Source organism: Crassostrea angulata, chromosome 9 (assembly GCF_025612915.1).
Source record: "Crassostrea angulata isolate pt1a10 chromosome 9, ASM2561291v2, whole genome shotgun sequence".
Taxonomy (NCBI): domain Eukaryota; kingdom Metazoa; phylum Mollusca; class Bivalvia; order Ostreida; family Ostreidae; genus Magallana; species Magallana angulata.
Window position 1 is genome coordinate 31319603 of NC_069119.1, and position 17160 is coordinate 31336762.

Consider the following 17160-nt stretch of genomic DNA (forward strand, 5'->3'; position numbering starts at 1 on the left):
TTACAACGGACTTTGAAAAATTATATACAAACTTTGAAAAAAAACGTGCGTTAATTTTGGGACCAAGTCAACGCACTTAAAAAAATTCAAAGTGCGTTGATATCGCTGATATTAACGCACTTTGAAAAAAAAAATTGTTTAGGGTTTAGTCAAAATGATATATGATTATAATATAATACGAGTATATAATAATTGATTAGCTTACTGGGATATATTTCAAAAAAACCCCAATGCATTCTTAGCTTGATAAACAGTTTCTCGATTAGATTTTTTTCTTTTCCCGTAAACTTACGTAGTGTGACAATTTACATAAAGAACAACTCGAGAGATTTGAATTGTCGAAATATGACATCTACATCGCTTAGCAACTGCAGTTTCCTTTATTGTGTATGCAGCAATATTTTTTCTTTTCTGGTACATTCCTTTTGCCGGAAACGAAAATGATATAATTCATCATTGATAATGGAGATAATGTATAATATATTTTGACTGGCTTCAATTCCATGTGCTTATAAACAAACGTGATGTTAAAAAAGAATACGTTAGTTATGGTTATAAAAAACATTGTTTTGCCTCGGACTAGAATGTCGCGACGTCATTGGATGAAACGCGTCACGTGGCTGCCTTACAAATTTCTTTAAAAGGCAAGCGTCAAAATTTATAGCGCAACATGGCGGACGTAACGTTATTTGAACTGATTTTCTACACAAACGTTTGTTTACATATCAAACTTTAGGTCCTCGACAAAACAAAACACTTATTAGGTTTGTTACTGACTGTTTAAAGAAATTTGTGGGGTCGGTAAAGTCCATAGAAGGCTCGGCTCCGCCTCGCCTTCTATGGACTTTACCGACCCCACAAATTTCTTTAAACAGTCAGTAACAAACCTAATATGTAATAATATGATCTTTTAAAGGATATCAGTGCGAGGGAAAAAAGCTACACCTTAATGCTTATTTTAAAGTTTATAATAATTAAATGTTTTTCAATGTACATGTAATTTTTTTAAATGAAGTGACTTGTTGCTGAATATCATATAGTAACGTTTTGGAAGGAAAAAAGAGGGATAGGGGGCCTTCTTTCTGTAACCAATAAAATGATATAATAGTAATTGACCTTCATATTTGGTTGAACCCAACCCCATCCCCGTTCTCAAAGACAGTATATTAGATGAATTAGTGTTTACAAATTTTCGTACTATTAACAAATTCAGAATAAATTCCAAAATTTGTGATTAACACATATTTTTTTCAAAGTGCGTTAAGTATCTTGATACTTAAAAATGTCAATTTACCTACATAACTCACTTTGAAAAAAAAAATTAAAGTTTGTTAACTTGGTTCCAAATCTAACGCATTTAACTGTTTCTATTAAGAAAGAGGATTTTCTATTCGTGTCCTCTTTTTTTCAGTGCAAAATGAAAAATGAACGCAATGCAATAACAGAAATGAACATAAATTTTATTCATTTTTGTTGTTGAACACAACATAAATTGGTGAACCCACCATCTTTTTCACACAAAAGCACATTTTACAGTACCTTTAAACCTTCATATTCCACAATAACAGTCAAAATATTGGTGACTCCACCAACTTATTTCATCGAATATCTCACTTACAAATAAACTTGGTGGGTCCACCAATGATAAAATATTGGCGGTTCTATTTTTTTAAACAGCATCAAATATCTCATTCACACAGTGCCCTGGTGGTTCCACCAAAATTCAATTGTGAATTTGTCCGCATACAGTTTTGTATATCACTCAAAGATTTGGTGAACCCACCAACAAAGCAATGAGAGCAACACATGTTATCAAACATTTCAGTTTTAAAGAAACCTTAATTGGTGATTCCACCTAAATACAGACTTTCATTATCCAAATATTTGGTGGATCCACCAAAATGAATTAAACAAACAAATATAGAGTACAAAATTGGTGCATTCACCAAAAGTTTCTAAACATTCATCGATGGCACTCAATAAACAAAAACACCGCAACACATGTCAGTTTATATACAAAACAAGAAAGTTGGTGAAGCCACCAAAAAGATTGACAAAATTCAAAATACCCCTACTTGGTGGATCCACCACATATCAAGTTATACGAATTATTAAAAAACATATTACAAAGTTGGTGGATTCACCAAAGAAACCCCCTGCCGGTAACAATTAGTTTATTGCTGCTATTGAATACATAATTGGTGGGCCCACCAATATGAATGCTATGTTCAGTTTACATAAAAGATCAGAAAGTTGGTGAATCCACCAGAAAGATCAACATATCATCATAACTCATAATTGCCTTTTGCCATCAAAAAAAGAGAAAGACGTGTAGAAAGAAATTTCAAAGAATATTGAAATATCATGAAGTATTTTAGAATTACAGTAGTGAAACATTTTATTACTTGCTTTAAACAAAGGGTTTACTTGTAACTTTTTCATCATCCATGATCACGTTTTGTATTGTGTCTGCACGTATTTTCTCTTTTTCATGAAGAGTTGACTATTTAGAAAACATTTGACATATTTCCTTCTTGTGCGAAAAAAATGTCTCTATCTATTCACAGCATTGTTTCTTACTGTTCTTATATAGCTTAGTTTTTTTCACAGATGATTTGTAGTAATCAATATGACAACTTATTGACCATTTCAAATCAGTCAAGTGGATTAAACTTCTTTCTTCAAAAATGCCGTTAAAGGTAATGGGAAAAGTTTTGGTATTCCTCTTATGCTACGAATTTTTCGGCACTTAAACCATGTTTGTTTACCTCCTTTGGGTTTCTTGTTACATGTAGGAGAGTCATCCATCCTTATCTAGAACGTTTTCACTATCTAATCGTTGTTTGTAATCCTGTAGTGAAGTGGACGAGGAAATTTTCTTAATTCACACATACTTTTTTGCATCAGGGTGTTAATGTAATAATTAAATTAATAATCATGTTGACGTTAAGAAGTAGCTCAATGGGATCATCGAACGTTTCGGCATCATTTACTCCTCAGTTTTTTAGCCTCGTTGCTGGATCATGCATTGACATCCTCATGTGCATAAGAAAATATGGACCTGAAAATACATAATTTTTTTTCAATCTTTTTAATTAGATCTTCGATAAAGGCAACAAATCTATGTTTCATATATCAAAAGTGATAATGCATTTCTATCCTTACTAATGAATACATTTGGCCAATAAAATAATGAAGTAACTGCTTACACCTTCGGTATTTTAAGTCGTGTTAGAAAATGTCCTTCAGCTATAATTTCATTTTTGCTTGATCAATACATGTAATTATTGTAAAATTAATTAAAGAAAACCTACTATCATTTTTGCAATAGTATAAATGGAAGTGAGGTAGTGGTTATGCTTTGGCGTATCCATGTCAGTAGTAGTTACATGTACCATAAAAAATATATACTTGAAATAAAATAATATTGAATTATTTAGCGAGAACTTTTTACGTGGATTAACTAACAAAAAATCATAGAAGATAGCGTAGGGCGGGTTCATCAAGTTTCGGGCATATACATTGGATCGGACAACTTAGGTTCAAAATCTATCCCTAGGGGCCCGTTTCACAAAGCATGATTTTAACTAAGTTACATGTATATTTTGTGAAAAAAAAAAATTCTTAAGTCTTTTACTTATCCGTTTCACTATTCAAGTCTTGTCTTAGGAAATTCCTAAGCTATATCTTCACTTTAAGACGGGTAAATCGATGTCTTATCAAACTTAACATGACGACTGTTTATGTTCTTCTGAAATGAATTATACGCAAATCAAAGCACATTAAAGTTGAACAAAAATAACAAGTTACACGCATCATCAAAACCTTTTTCACTTTACTAGTACTTCTAAACTAAAACTTTAGAAGTAAAAATATACATTATATATATCGTCTATTAATTTCTTTGGTTTAGATTTCATATAGTTTTCATATAGATTTTTTTCCATGTAAATTGAAAATTTGATACAAAATATCAGTACATGTATATGTTTTTAGACATTATACTATTTACACTCAATGTACGCATTTTTTTTCTAGGTGAATAAGGGAATGCATTTTTATATTCACTTATAAAGTTTACAATCGTGTCATATTGAAAACAATTTATAAATGATCGGTACTTATTTAAAATTAACAATATGATATGAAAGTGATTTACAATGTATCTTAATTAAGATAATTCACTTGTGCTACGCTAAGAAAGTTTTGTGAAACAGCTATTATAAACCTCAGTAAATTCCTAAGTTATAAATTAGGCATACCTAAGTTCTATCTAATGAATCATCTTTGGAAATCTTTGTGAAACGGGCACCAGGAGTGTGGGGGATTTTTTCTTCTTCTCGAAAACAGTCTTTTATCTGATACATTCAATTTGGGATGGTGATAAAACTCAATAGTGACATTTAATCTAAAGAACAAAATCTAGAAGAGATACGTCCCACTAATCATCCCCTTTCCCTTCTGTAATCAATGTCCTAATGCATGTACAGCTGTATTTATGCGATTATGGGTTCATATTCAATACAATAGATATCGCAAAAACGGTAATATTTCCAGCTGCATCATTAAACTGCATATTGAACAGTGGAAAGCCGGAAAAGTTTGTATTTTTTCCCGTCAGATGCAACAAAAAAAATCTAAGAAACATACATGTACATCAACTGAATACAATTATATATGATCAATTTCAGTTTAAGTTTTTAAGCATTGTCAACTCCTCAGAATATCACATAAGTTGCTACTTCATTTCATTTTTAAACCATAAGTCAAGGAAAAGAAATAAGGAAAGATTCGGACACAGTATAACGTACAAAAAAATCTTGATGAACACACAAAGCCCCTTAATGTTTATCATCTAGTATATCAAATACGTATCATTTGTTAAACAGGATTTTATTTTACTACTTCCATCCCATAATTTACATGTTAACTGCCTGTGAATTCATTTTACTATTTATAAAAGAAGTTGTTGCTAATTGAATAAGTAAGATATTTTGGGAAAATCAATAAAATCTGAATTTCAATTCAGCTGCGGTCAATTTGGATACAGATGACTTTAATAATCAGAATACATAGAGACTGTCAAGAATATTTTTTTCCTTAACTAACGCAAATCAGCAGAAACCTAATTAATATAGTTCAAACAGATTCTTTATCAGTTGTTATCAATTTTTCGATGAAAATCAAATCTTGAATAGGACACAATTCTATAATGTAAAAACTTTTACAAACAGCTGATGCATTAATTAAAATTTAGCGTTTAACTTTATACATCAAAATGTCGCAAAGTTTGATTCATAAAAAGCAATTTGAAATGAAATTTCATTGTTTTGTGTACACGTCATATTTATTTTTTGTTATAAAAAAACTAAGCTGGGGAAACAACGTTTTTATTTACATGAGGCCACACGACCTAAACGATCATATGAATAACTTTAGCCATGCTGTTAAATTGGAGATTTTTTCGAAGCTATATTTATACCTTATATCCCAACCGTCTTCGTATGTCACAACATTTGCAAAAAACGTGAAAATTTTGTAACTTCTTGTATTACAGTCAGCCATTTTCTACGATTTAAAAAAACTAGGCAATAGCATTCAAATTTGAATATAATTGTTGCGAAAAAGCGACTATTTGATTATCGCAAAAATGACCAGATATACATTATTGTCATGATTATCCCCCAGCACAAATTTCAACAATTAACAATCGTTATGAAGTTCAAGTTGGCGTCTGCATAAATAATATTATTTCTTTTCTAGTCCAGCTAATCTTAATTATTTCAATTTAAGTTTGTGACTTAAGTTAATATTAAGAAGTATCTAAATCAATGTTCAACTTGAATTTAGATGAAATAATGAGATAATGCGCAGTGTGTATCTCGGCTGATCTGGGCAAGGCACTTAAAATAACATGAATAAGAATAAGATAAAAGTCCGATATTTGTTTGGATGACAAAAATTAACTTCTCATTTCGACAGATTATTAATTTAGTTAATAGACCAGTAGTTATTTTAGGGATTTTTTTACTTACTTACTATAAGGACATTGTATACTACAAGTTCTAAAATATTTCTTTTATTGCAACTTTCATATAATTGGACATATGTTTTTTCATTTATTTGATTTTCAACAGGGATTTGCCTTGTATATTTGGTATTTTTACAGACAAAAAAATGAATATCGCTGCTCACAAAACTTGATCTGTATGATGCATACAAAATCAGTACTCTGTTTTGCATCAGAGCTCTGGGAGATTGTAAATTCATGTTGTTCAATTCTAAATTTCATTAATACTTCAAGTGACCTTGAATTACTTAACATGTGATCATTATCTGTCATACATTATTGTAGAATATGGGATCCTCAGTGACGTTGAGTTTTATACATAAATGCAGTTTTTTGTATATAAACTTTACATAAATAACATTTTTCTGTATGGCAATACTATTTAAATGATAGAGAACAGTGGTCATACGTAAATAGAAAAAGCTATGTTCACTTAATCCATACAACGGTTTTGCCTTTATCCCAACTTCATGTTGTACATGTTTATATAAACAAGACACTTAATTTGTGGGGGACGGGGGGAGGGCATTTTAAAGTTTGATTCGAGATCCATGTTTTATGAATCAAAATATGAAAAACAAATTTTGCAAATAATATTTGCAATTCATTTCTTTCATAAATATAGACAAAGCAATCTACCGTAAAAGACACCAACATCAAAACATGTGTTATAATCTTAGAGGCAAATATATCATTATAAATACCGGTATGCATCACATTAAAGCTGCTTGGTCCGATTTTATATCAAATTTTATGCACGCTTTTAAACAATGGCTATGCTTAGTATATGTATAATGATAGACATTGTAGTAGTTTTACCCATCAATTATGCCAAATTTCAATGAAGAAAAATACGTACAAAATTGCAAACAAAACAAACGATATTAAAAGGTACTGCGTTATTTCGCCTCATGTTAAATTTCACCCCTGACGACGAGACGGGTATGGTTGTATTACGACTTTGACATCGCTTTAAATAAAGGTCGAAATGATCAGACAAATTACAAATAACATGTGTACGTTTTGTTCGCTAATATTTCCAAAGTCTGCTTTCTTTACAATCGATGCATAGCATGCGGGTTGAATAACCCCAATCATTCGGGGGACGAAACCAAGCGGTTTCCTTTTCTAAATATTCCCGTGATGCATTTTGGTTTGTTTTTTCGTTTGCCCAAAGAGAAACTATTTTTGATTACTTTGAATATTTCTAACTTGGAAAGGAGACTGATTCTGCTGGTGTAAATAGGAGAAAGTCCATAACTTTCTAAGATAAATGATTTGTATGGAAAAAATGTTGATACTGTAATTACCAAAAATTCGGACCAAGCAGCTTTAAACTAAATGTGTGCTCTTTTCGAATTTGCGAAAATGTTCTGAATTTTCATGTAGCCTGTACTAAACGGTTTTTTAGTTTATGAAAATCAAACCGTTCTACATGTACTTGTGTTTCTTTGACAGACCTTTGAAGACTACGACGAATTTATCTAGCTCGAAGTTCGGTAGCTTCATGTCCGAATATTGATGCAATATTGTGATTTTTTTAAAGGAAGACTATAAACATAATCATTACTATATAAAAGGATATATTTTATAAACGTTTAGTGTATGACAACCTACCCTCCGGTAATGCTTTTGAATGGATCCTTTCAGCCAGTAGATTCATTAACAGGCGCTTGAATAAGATTGTGACATCTGATTCAAACGTAGGATTATGATCTCAGCAACTTCCGAGTCTGAGCGTGTAGCCTTTTACGTGGTGTTCGAGAAAAACACGGCACATAACAGAGGAGGCTTTGTAAGAGTCTTCTAAACGGAAAAAAGGAACATTATAATAATTTGGCAGTGATGTTGATCCATCTCATAACATGGTCAATGGAGACGTATTTGACAAATCGCCAAGAGAAATGCCGAGATTACCACCAATGTTATTGAGATATTTTTCCTAAAAATGCACTGCATGAAATAGAAATTCCAAATTTAACTATAGAGTTATTTGCCAACAGGCATGATAGGTTTTCGAAGCCTTCCGATGTTCTGACACAATCGGATTGTTCTCGGCATGACCCGCTATCCAAAAGAGAAACGTCAAAAGTAATCTTCACAATCGTCTGTTCCTTGACCCATATTTTCAGCGTCCACATCGTTAGTATAAATGGAATTCTTTAGAATATGTTCTTATTGGTTCGTAAAAAAGGAAATTATGCGGGACGTAAAATTTGTACTCAAAGTAGTCTTTATTTTATTTATTTTTCTCTTTATATTTTAACTTCAAAAATTAAAAAAACGTACCTTTGACTTATGATTTTTCTCCTCTTCATCCATGGTTTACATGCAGTAATCAAATACGTTGTTTGCATCCTCGAAATGCAAAGCTTGTAAACATCTGACACAATTCTATAGCGCGGACCGACCTGTTTATTCTAATACAAAAACGACACAGCATGGCTCCACGGCAACCGTTCTACACTAATTAGGCCGCACCTTAGACCACTCAGTCTAGATTTATTTCCCAATGAACAACAGACGTGTCTTCTTTCGATATGTAACAGGCTTTACGATCTATCAAAGTCTCTCTCTCTCTCTCTCTCTCTCTCTCTCTCTCTCTCTCTCTCTCTCTCTCTCTCTCTCTCTCTCTCATTTTATTCATGTGTTTTGGTAAACGGAAGAGATGTTACTTTATGTCACACACTTTTATATCAGAGAGAGAGAGAGAGAGAGAGAGAGAGAGAGAGAGAGAGACAGGTACATTTACATGTAGACAAACAAACGGACAAATAGACACTGTTTGTAATTTGTAAGCATACAGCCATAAGATAAGTCATGACATTTGACTCTCGGGTTTGTAAAACTTTGCAACGCTAACAGGGTTGTTCACATAATATTTCTTATTAATATCAAAAACTAACTCACAATGTTATACAAGGATTGTCCCAAAATTGCGTAGATAAGTAGCGTTATTCACTCAATAATGAAAATAAAAAATGAAAAGTTAAAATCAGCATAAAGAAATGAATATCGTGACGAAAAGTACTTTTCAAATTAAATAATAAAGAAATTAAAAAGAGGATAAAACTTGTTCATTTTTATTTTTTTCACCCTTAAAAAGTGTTTCATTTCGTAGTAAAATGGCGACGTCAGCGTTTGAGGCGACGAAAAAACATCAACTTTTGTAATGATCTTTTATCAGATCTTAAGGCAATATAAAAGTATATAAAATTTACATAATTGCTTAGAAATGAAATTTGGGATCAAATAGTCAACAACAAAGAAAGTTGTCATACGAGTAAGATGACATAATGTGGAAAAAAACCTCCAGCGATGGACAGACGTTATACAATAATAATTGATGACTTATACGTATATAATTGATCTGAATTATAAGCCTAATAATTGTAAGGATGTAATCTCTCTCTCTCTCTCTCTCTCTCTCTCTCCTCTCTCTCTCTCTCTCTCTCTCTCTCTCTCTCTCTCTCTCTCTCTCTAAAAACAATAAATAAGCAAAAGTACGTGCAGTATTGTTGATCCTGGCGGTGATTTAGAGGAACAACGATTCTTCTATATATGGAAGGTCTGTCGGCATACCTATGTCAGATGGTGCCGACGATGACCAGGGAATAGGCAGAGGTTTTACGAATTAAACATGGTTTACGGTTGGAAGTCTTTCATTTGTTCATAGAGTCAACACAGTCCGTGATTTTATAGAAGAAAACATTTTTATTGATTCCGGAAATATTTACTTATCTCCATCTCATTTATTTTACATACACACAAATGTGAACATATGAACAATGTAAAATCATTAATTATATGTAAGTATAAATATTTGTAAATGTATTTGATTTCCCTTAAATCAAGCTACAAAAGAGCAAAACGTAGGCTTAGAAATCTTTTTTTTTTTAAGTCTCAATGGTTATCGCGTGAGCACAAACCATTTTCTACATTGTAACAATTGTATTTCTTAATTGAACAGCAATAATTATTGCAATCTCCTAAATTTGATGAATGATTCAAAACAAAAACAATTTCCGTATCAAAAGGATGTCAATATACTTGAATTTGAAGACGTCCCTTTTTGGCCACTCTATCTGGATTATAACGCTTTACTTACTAGACAAATATCTACCTCTTTGTTTTTTCTTTTTTTTATCTCACCCAAAACTTACAGATTCTGATATGTCTATATAATTATCTTACGACATGTAGATGTCTCATTTGAATTCTCTCTCTCTCTCTCTCTCTCTCTCTCTCTCTCTCTCTCTCTCTCTCTCTCTCTCTCTCTCTGAGTCTGGATGATGGTTAACCCTAACCCAGACCGACCATGCAGACACAGGGAAATCGCTTCTGTCTTCTGCTTGGTCCCCCCCCCCCCTCCGATTTTGATGAGTGGAGAATTTCATCAGGGAAAGTGCGATTTCTCCATTTCACGGGGAAGGCCCCTGCTTGATACATGTTCATGTATCTACCCACTGAGCGCCGGGTATTGTCATTTCGTCCGAAAGGTCTGTGGATCCGTGCTGCGAGTAAGTCTTCGCTTCGAGAACCGGAGCAGACTTGCCGAACCATAGCCGCAAAGCCTCTGCGGACAGGCCATTCTTCCCCGTCTGCCGCCGTATCCGTAGCCCCGGGTCGGACAAGACGAGCATCACCACAGAGCCTATGCGGAGTCGGGCGTCAACGGGAACGTTCTGTGTTCGCTTCGGAGGCGGGCTACCGCACCCGGAGCCGGGCCCAAAACAGCACTGTCTTTGTGTTCCCGGTCCGTCCAGACTGAAGCAAACTTCCACAGAGTCAGGATTAGGGTGAGGGTTAAATTGAATTGCTAAATCTGAATAACTTTTTTTCAAGGTCAGGTTAAAAAAAATTACATTAAGTTATTCGCGTTCGCTAAATTCTATTCAATCAATTACAATTTATTGTACACGGGATGACAACAACCAATATTTTTATCATAGTAAAACACATATACATGTATCCACACGTAACACGTAAGGGATGGGGTATCTGGCTTTGGTGTGAATAAATGCAACCAGGGTTTGCAATTTACCCATTTACATGAGGCCATGAAGTCAGATGAAATATATATCCAAGGATTTTTTTTGTGTGGATATTTTATTTTATTACTTATTTTATTATCATGTTTAATTATATTTCAGAGAGAGAGAGAGAGAGAGAGAGAGAGAGAGAGAGAGAGAGAGAGAGAGAGAGAGAGAGAGAGAGAGAGAGAATAGCTCAACTTCGTTTCTATATGAGGAAGTTCAACGATGCACAGGAAACTATTTTAACGAACGGGAAATATACTAAGCTGGTGAACAAAAATTGGGTTTTATCATTTGTCATCTTTATATTGCTTGTTGTTCCAAGGGGTTTAATTTGCTACATGTGCCTGTACATGTATATTTACATTTTACAGTGGGATTTACTTAGCTTCCATAGTCTGTACTACATTTATTATCCATTTGTCATTTTTCACATGTTACATGTACATATACATGTAGTTGTTTGTTTGAAAAATTGTTGAAACTCTTAACATCAGCCGGAATCGGTCAGTCGTCCGGATATCACCGATCTGAATCAAAATTTATCTCAGATCTATGATAAATGATGAAGCGCTAATTGGATTTTACTTGGTGAATTTACATTTGGAGGACCACCATTCGATCGAGTGTCAATCGGGTTTTAGTACAGCCGGATCGATCGAGTTGTACAGTGGTCCTAATTGGTGGTGCTGCATGTAATTTTATGTCGATAATCGTTCCAAATAAATCCTTTCTACACTGGACATTACTAGCAAATGTTAAAGAAATTCCGAACGGATTATTGGTGCAGATATGTGTACCGGGTATACAATTCACGCCCATTCCGGTCTAGCGATTTCCCTTAACTTCAACTTACATGTACATGTATCAGGACCTAGACTAGCATGCAGTTCCAACCACAATTACAGTGCATGGTAGTTTTCAGCGCCGGTGTGCTCTAGGTCGCTAAGTGTAGATGCAAATGTAATTGACGGCATTACAGCGCACGCAACTTTTCTTTTTTATGGAAAACAGGGATATTTTGGCAGAAATAATGGATCCTGTGCTTTATGTAAAAATGAAATCAAATGACACTGAGATTTCCAGCGACTTCCTGAAATCCTTTTGACATGTATGACAGATTTAAAAGCAATTGTAAAGAAGTTTCGAGAAATAATCCTGATCCTGATAATGAAAATCTTGCACTGGAATTGATTCCCAATGACCTTTTTTTTTTGTAAACAGTATCCAAAAACAGAACCTATTAAAAAAGTGAATGTTTCCACAGCAGCAAAGAGTACCGAGGATATGATTCACGGCAATTTACAAAAGAGAAGAACAATTTATGATTAAGAGGCCCCGTCTCCATCATTAACAGGAACGTAGCATCGTTTTTAAAAGTGTGGGTGGGGGGGGGGGGGGGACAGACTCATCCAAAAAATCCTGACAAGCACCCCCCCCCCCCGAAAAAAAAAACGGAAGGAAAAAATAAAAAAGACAACTTTCCATAATCATTAAAATACAAATCCGTGGATTTTACTGTTCATTTCCTTATTATCAATATTATTTTTTACTTGGTCCCAAAATTCCATTTTTTATATGTAAATTTAAGAAAAATCATTGATGCGACAAAAACGCCCCCCCCCCTCCCCTCCCCCCCCCCCCCCCCGATATTAAGTCCCTGCATTAAAACTAGATGTTATCCCGCACAAGCTCGAATATTACATGTTTCACTTACACTTTGATATGATGAAATGCTTAATATCTTAATTTCTTGAATATTTAGTTAATTTTGTACATATCGTGTCCAATTTTTTAAAATAACTTTCTTAACATATTCCTTAAAATTAAAATAAAATTAACGCAATTGCAAAATGAAAAGTTATAGGAGAGGATAGGGTTGAAAATTCTAAACTCATGATTTATGTATATTGTATGTGGCCATAATTCTTTTTATGCAGCTGACTGAAAAAAATATTTTTTTTTTAGATCAAACCAGTATGTAGGTATATATTTTGTGCATTGTATCTCAAAATGTTGTGATTTAGGTCCCTTTTATTTTTATCATTCACTCAAATAAGATTTTCAGATAAAATACTGTTTTAAAAAAAAAAAATTAGGATATGGGGTAACCCCCTCCCCTTCATCTTCCCCGTTTTGTGCATAAATAATTTATCCATATGCATAAAGACGTATCTACACCATTTGTTTATTGTTTACAAATTATGCATAAGGTGGACAACAAATCCGTTGCGTGGTACATATTTTCATAGCGGGGGGGGGGGGGGGTACAGTCCCTGAAACTTTCTACTTTCCCACTTGAACGGTGAGCGCACTCTGAGCGAACGGTAAGCGCACACTGAACGGAATTTGTTGAACGTCAATGAACGATGAGCTAACGCAGAGCGCAAACGGAGCGGAAAATGAGCGGTGTACGCGCGATGAACGATATGTGAACGCTTTGTGAACGCAAGAGAAACGATATATTTGGAGCGCCTCGGAGATTTTCTTTACATTGTATTTCGTCGGTAATAAGGACAAAATTATGTTGTTCCGATGGGGCCACATCGACCTTCGCACTTTCGCCTATATGGCGAAGATGCGAGAGTGCAAAGTTGCGTAGGCGAAAGTGCGAAGGTGCGATGGCGAAGGAGCGAAAGTGCGAAGATGCGATGGCGAAGCGTGAAGATGCAAAGGCGAAAATGCGAAGTTGCGAAGGCGAAGGAGCGATACTACTATCGCTCTTCGCCTTCGCAACTTCGCACTCTCGCCTTGGCACTTTCGCCCTAGCCTTTTTAAAATTGTGGAGCTCTCTATCGTATAAACACAATTTTAGCTGTATAAAATGTCATTTGAGGCAGAAGACAAACTTTTTAGAATTTATTTTCAACAACCTCTGCATTTTGCTGTGTATCGCATGCAAAGACCGTTTCTTTCATTTTGGAGTTCCGAATGAAAACTGACTGAACGATAAGTGAACGCTGAACGAACGGTGAACGCTTTGTGAACGCACAGTGAACGCACTATGAGAGCTTTGTGAACGGTGAGCGCGAACGGAGCGGAGCGGAGAGCGCAAGTGAACGCACTATGAGCGCACTATGAGCGCACGGTGAACACCCGAAATAATGGGAAAGGAGAACGTTTCAGGGTTTGTAACAAGGACAATTTTTTGATCATATCTAGATTTGCATGTCTGCAAAAGGTGGGTGGAGGTTCCGAGCGCTAGTTTCAGTAACTTTACTATGTGATTGTATTCAAATTAAATTCATTCTGCCCGATCCACGCATGACTTGTGTTACATACATTTAGTACAAAATCTGTTTTCTATATTTTAAGAAGATTCCCCGTCTAATATTTACATGTAGATCTAAGTAAGCCTTTTGCAATTTCCATTTTATTAAAAAAAAACTAATATGCGGCAAATTATATCTGATCGAAAATAACATTTATAGGTCCAAATAATCTTATGATGCGAGAACACTTGCGTCAAAACAAGTTAAAAAATGACACTGGTTTCACGCGAAATACACACCGATCGCGTAGTCTTAGATGAAAAGCCAGGCAAATCTTGTCAATTTCAAAGAGCCCTACATTGAAATAAACAGGCCTTCGTCACATCATCGTTTGACACAGCTACCCAAAGTCCAAGCTGTTGTTAAAATGGTTCTAATCGTCATTGGTGAATAAAATAACACATTAGAAATCTTTGAAAGTGAAATTGGTTAATATTCAAGTATGCTTATGATAAACATTCACAATGCTCAAATACTTTTTCACATTACATCTTATTGATATTTCATTGCTTAATAAGAGATTTGGTCAATCTAAGAATAATTGATTTAGTATACATAAGACTGCTTCGGTTTACTTCTTATGATTCGTCTTAGAGTGGTCATAAGATATGTCTTAAGACATCCTACATCTAGGACATGTCGTAATATAAATTTTAAGATATACTTTCATGAACATTGCCACTGGTGTTTTTTTTTTGCTATTGGCAAAATGTCTAAATTAATAAGTATAGATAAATGATCAGCACGTCATACAGTAGTTAACTAGCAGCGAAAGTAACAGAATAATGTGAACTCTCTCTCTCTCTCTCTCTCTCTCTGTCTCTCTCTCTCTCTCAATATTCAGGCGCGAATGCATGATTTTTGGTTTTAAAAAGGGAAATACACATGTACATGTATGTGAAAAATGTGCATGTATATAGAACTAAACATTTGTGGTGGCAACGGTAGGAGAAAGCGTTGTATACTATACTGGTATGTTCCTATATTCCCGAGGATGGTGGGGGGGGGGGGGGGGGGGGGGTTCTAATTCAATACTACCTACAATTCATGTATGTACTCCTTATATCTCTGCAAGCTCGGATGAATTGGGAGAGGGAGTGGACATACCACTATAACAACCCTCTAAATCATTCTATGAAACTGCATTGTCTTTTGGAGGCAGACTGCACTTTTTAATGCAGTGTATTCTGTATTATAAACTTATCGCGTACTTTCATATTTCTTATTACATATGAGGTGGGTCAGTCACGTTTTGTCCGCCGTCACATTATGTTCGCCGTTGCCTTTTTTCCTAAAAAAAATCGTCACGTTATGTCCACCGGCGGACATACGTATACATGTAACTCTGAAAAATACAGTGGCGGCGGACAGAACGCGTTCGTATGTGCGAAATTTTATTAAAAGCATCAGAAACAATTCTGTTTTTTGCGTGGGGAAAAAATTATGCATCCGTTTAATGCATATCTTAAATAAACATCATTTTCATTAAATGAATAAAAATTAATCCAATAATTTATTTTCAAATTTGATATTTTACTCAAACTGTTGGATTTGATGCGACGGCGAATACATAAAAAAGAAATAAGTACATCATTCATGTACATAAAGTATCAGAAGTTGTCCTAAGAATAGACAGATATTCAGCAGCACATGGACCTCCATGTAAGATGCTTCATACCCGCCTCTCGAAAGTTTATTATTTATAAGATATAGCTTCATAAACATTCCTGTGGGTGCTCAGTCAGTTCAACTCAATCGTATTTTTGTAAGGTACATACTTTTTTACGTAAAGACTTTTTAATAATTGCTTCTAAGTTTTGACAATTATTCAACTGAAAAGATAAATATTTATATTCATTGAGTTATAAGTCACTTTCCAGGAGCATGTTTCATTAGAACATCGCAACGTAATGTAAATTACGTAAAATTCAGCAATATCTGACAATTTCAGAATAATTCCGTGCTAGAAGCTCAGCAAAGAGTGAGGTCTTTGATTAAATAATTACAAACACCTGTAAGATCACTTTCTTGGTCGGCACAGCGGGAGGCTACATTCTGTTGAATTCGCTGGGTCTTCAAACCAGCGGGAGGATAAACATTGCTGACCTTGTGCAGGACAAAAGGAACCGCGTTTTGTGTCTCCTTATCTCAATTCAAAATATCCTCTATATCCTAGCGACCTTATCTTGTGTGTTTACAATTTGAAAAATATTATATGACCTAAATCCACCTTGGAGTTTTTTTCTAATGATATTTGAAGAAAGTGCTAAGAATACTTAGTATGTATTTTTGTTATATACATGCATATGTTTTCTTAGTGGCATTTTTCAGCAATGTGATATGAGTGTCTCAACAAAAAGCGAAAGAACGCTTAAACATTGCTAACTGATTAATTAAAATAAATACAAAAAATATTGATTTAAACAGTGCCCTTCAAAACATGTCTCTTTGTTATGATACTTTGTACTCAAAATAGATGAACAATCCGATTGATATGAAAGAACCCACTCCAGTTACCAGACACTTAATAAGCTTTTAAAGCAATTTATGTACGATATGATGACTTTGTCCCCCAAACTCTTCATCATCAAACAATAAGTAAAATTTATACACCCCCATCCTCAGTTTTTTTTTCTCTTTGATGCATTCAACTCTTTCAACTCTGACAAGTTTTCATTTGAACGGTAAATGTATTAATAAAATGTATTTTAACGAAACGAAAACTATTTTAAAAAATCGGGCCCGCCTGTGAAGCGGAGAAACCGAACTTTATCCGATGAAA

General features: G+C 34.3%; 1 protein-coding gene and 1 long non-coding RNA gene across 3 annotated transcripts in view; one reads left to right on the forward strand and one right to left on the reverse strand.

The window, feature by feature from the left end:
• Nucleotides 1–17160, forward strand: part of LOC128163412 (solute carrier family 23 member 1-like) — a 58504-nt gene that overhangs the window by 14381 nt on the left and 26963 nt on the right. The window lies entirely within an intron of this gene.
• LOC128163414 (uncharacterized) lies at nt 1440–9071 on the reverse strand. The gene is made up of 3 exons (XR_008240787.1): nt 8360–9071; nt 7688–7876; nt 1440–3061 (listed from the first exon to the last, which is right to left on the reverse strand). It is a non-coding gene; the product is annotated as an uncharacterized LOC128163414 (long non-coding RNA).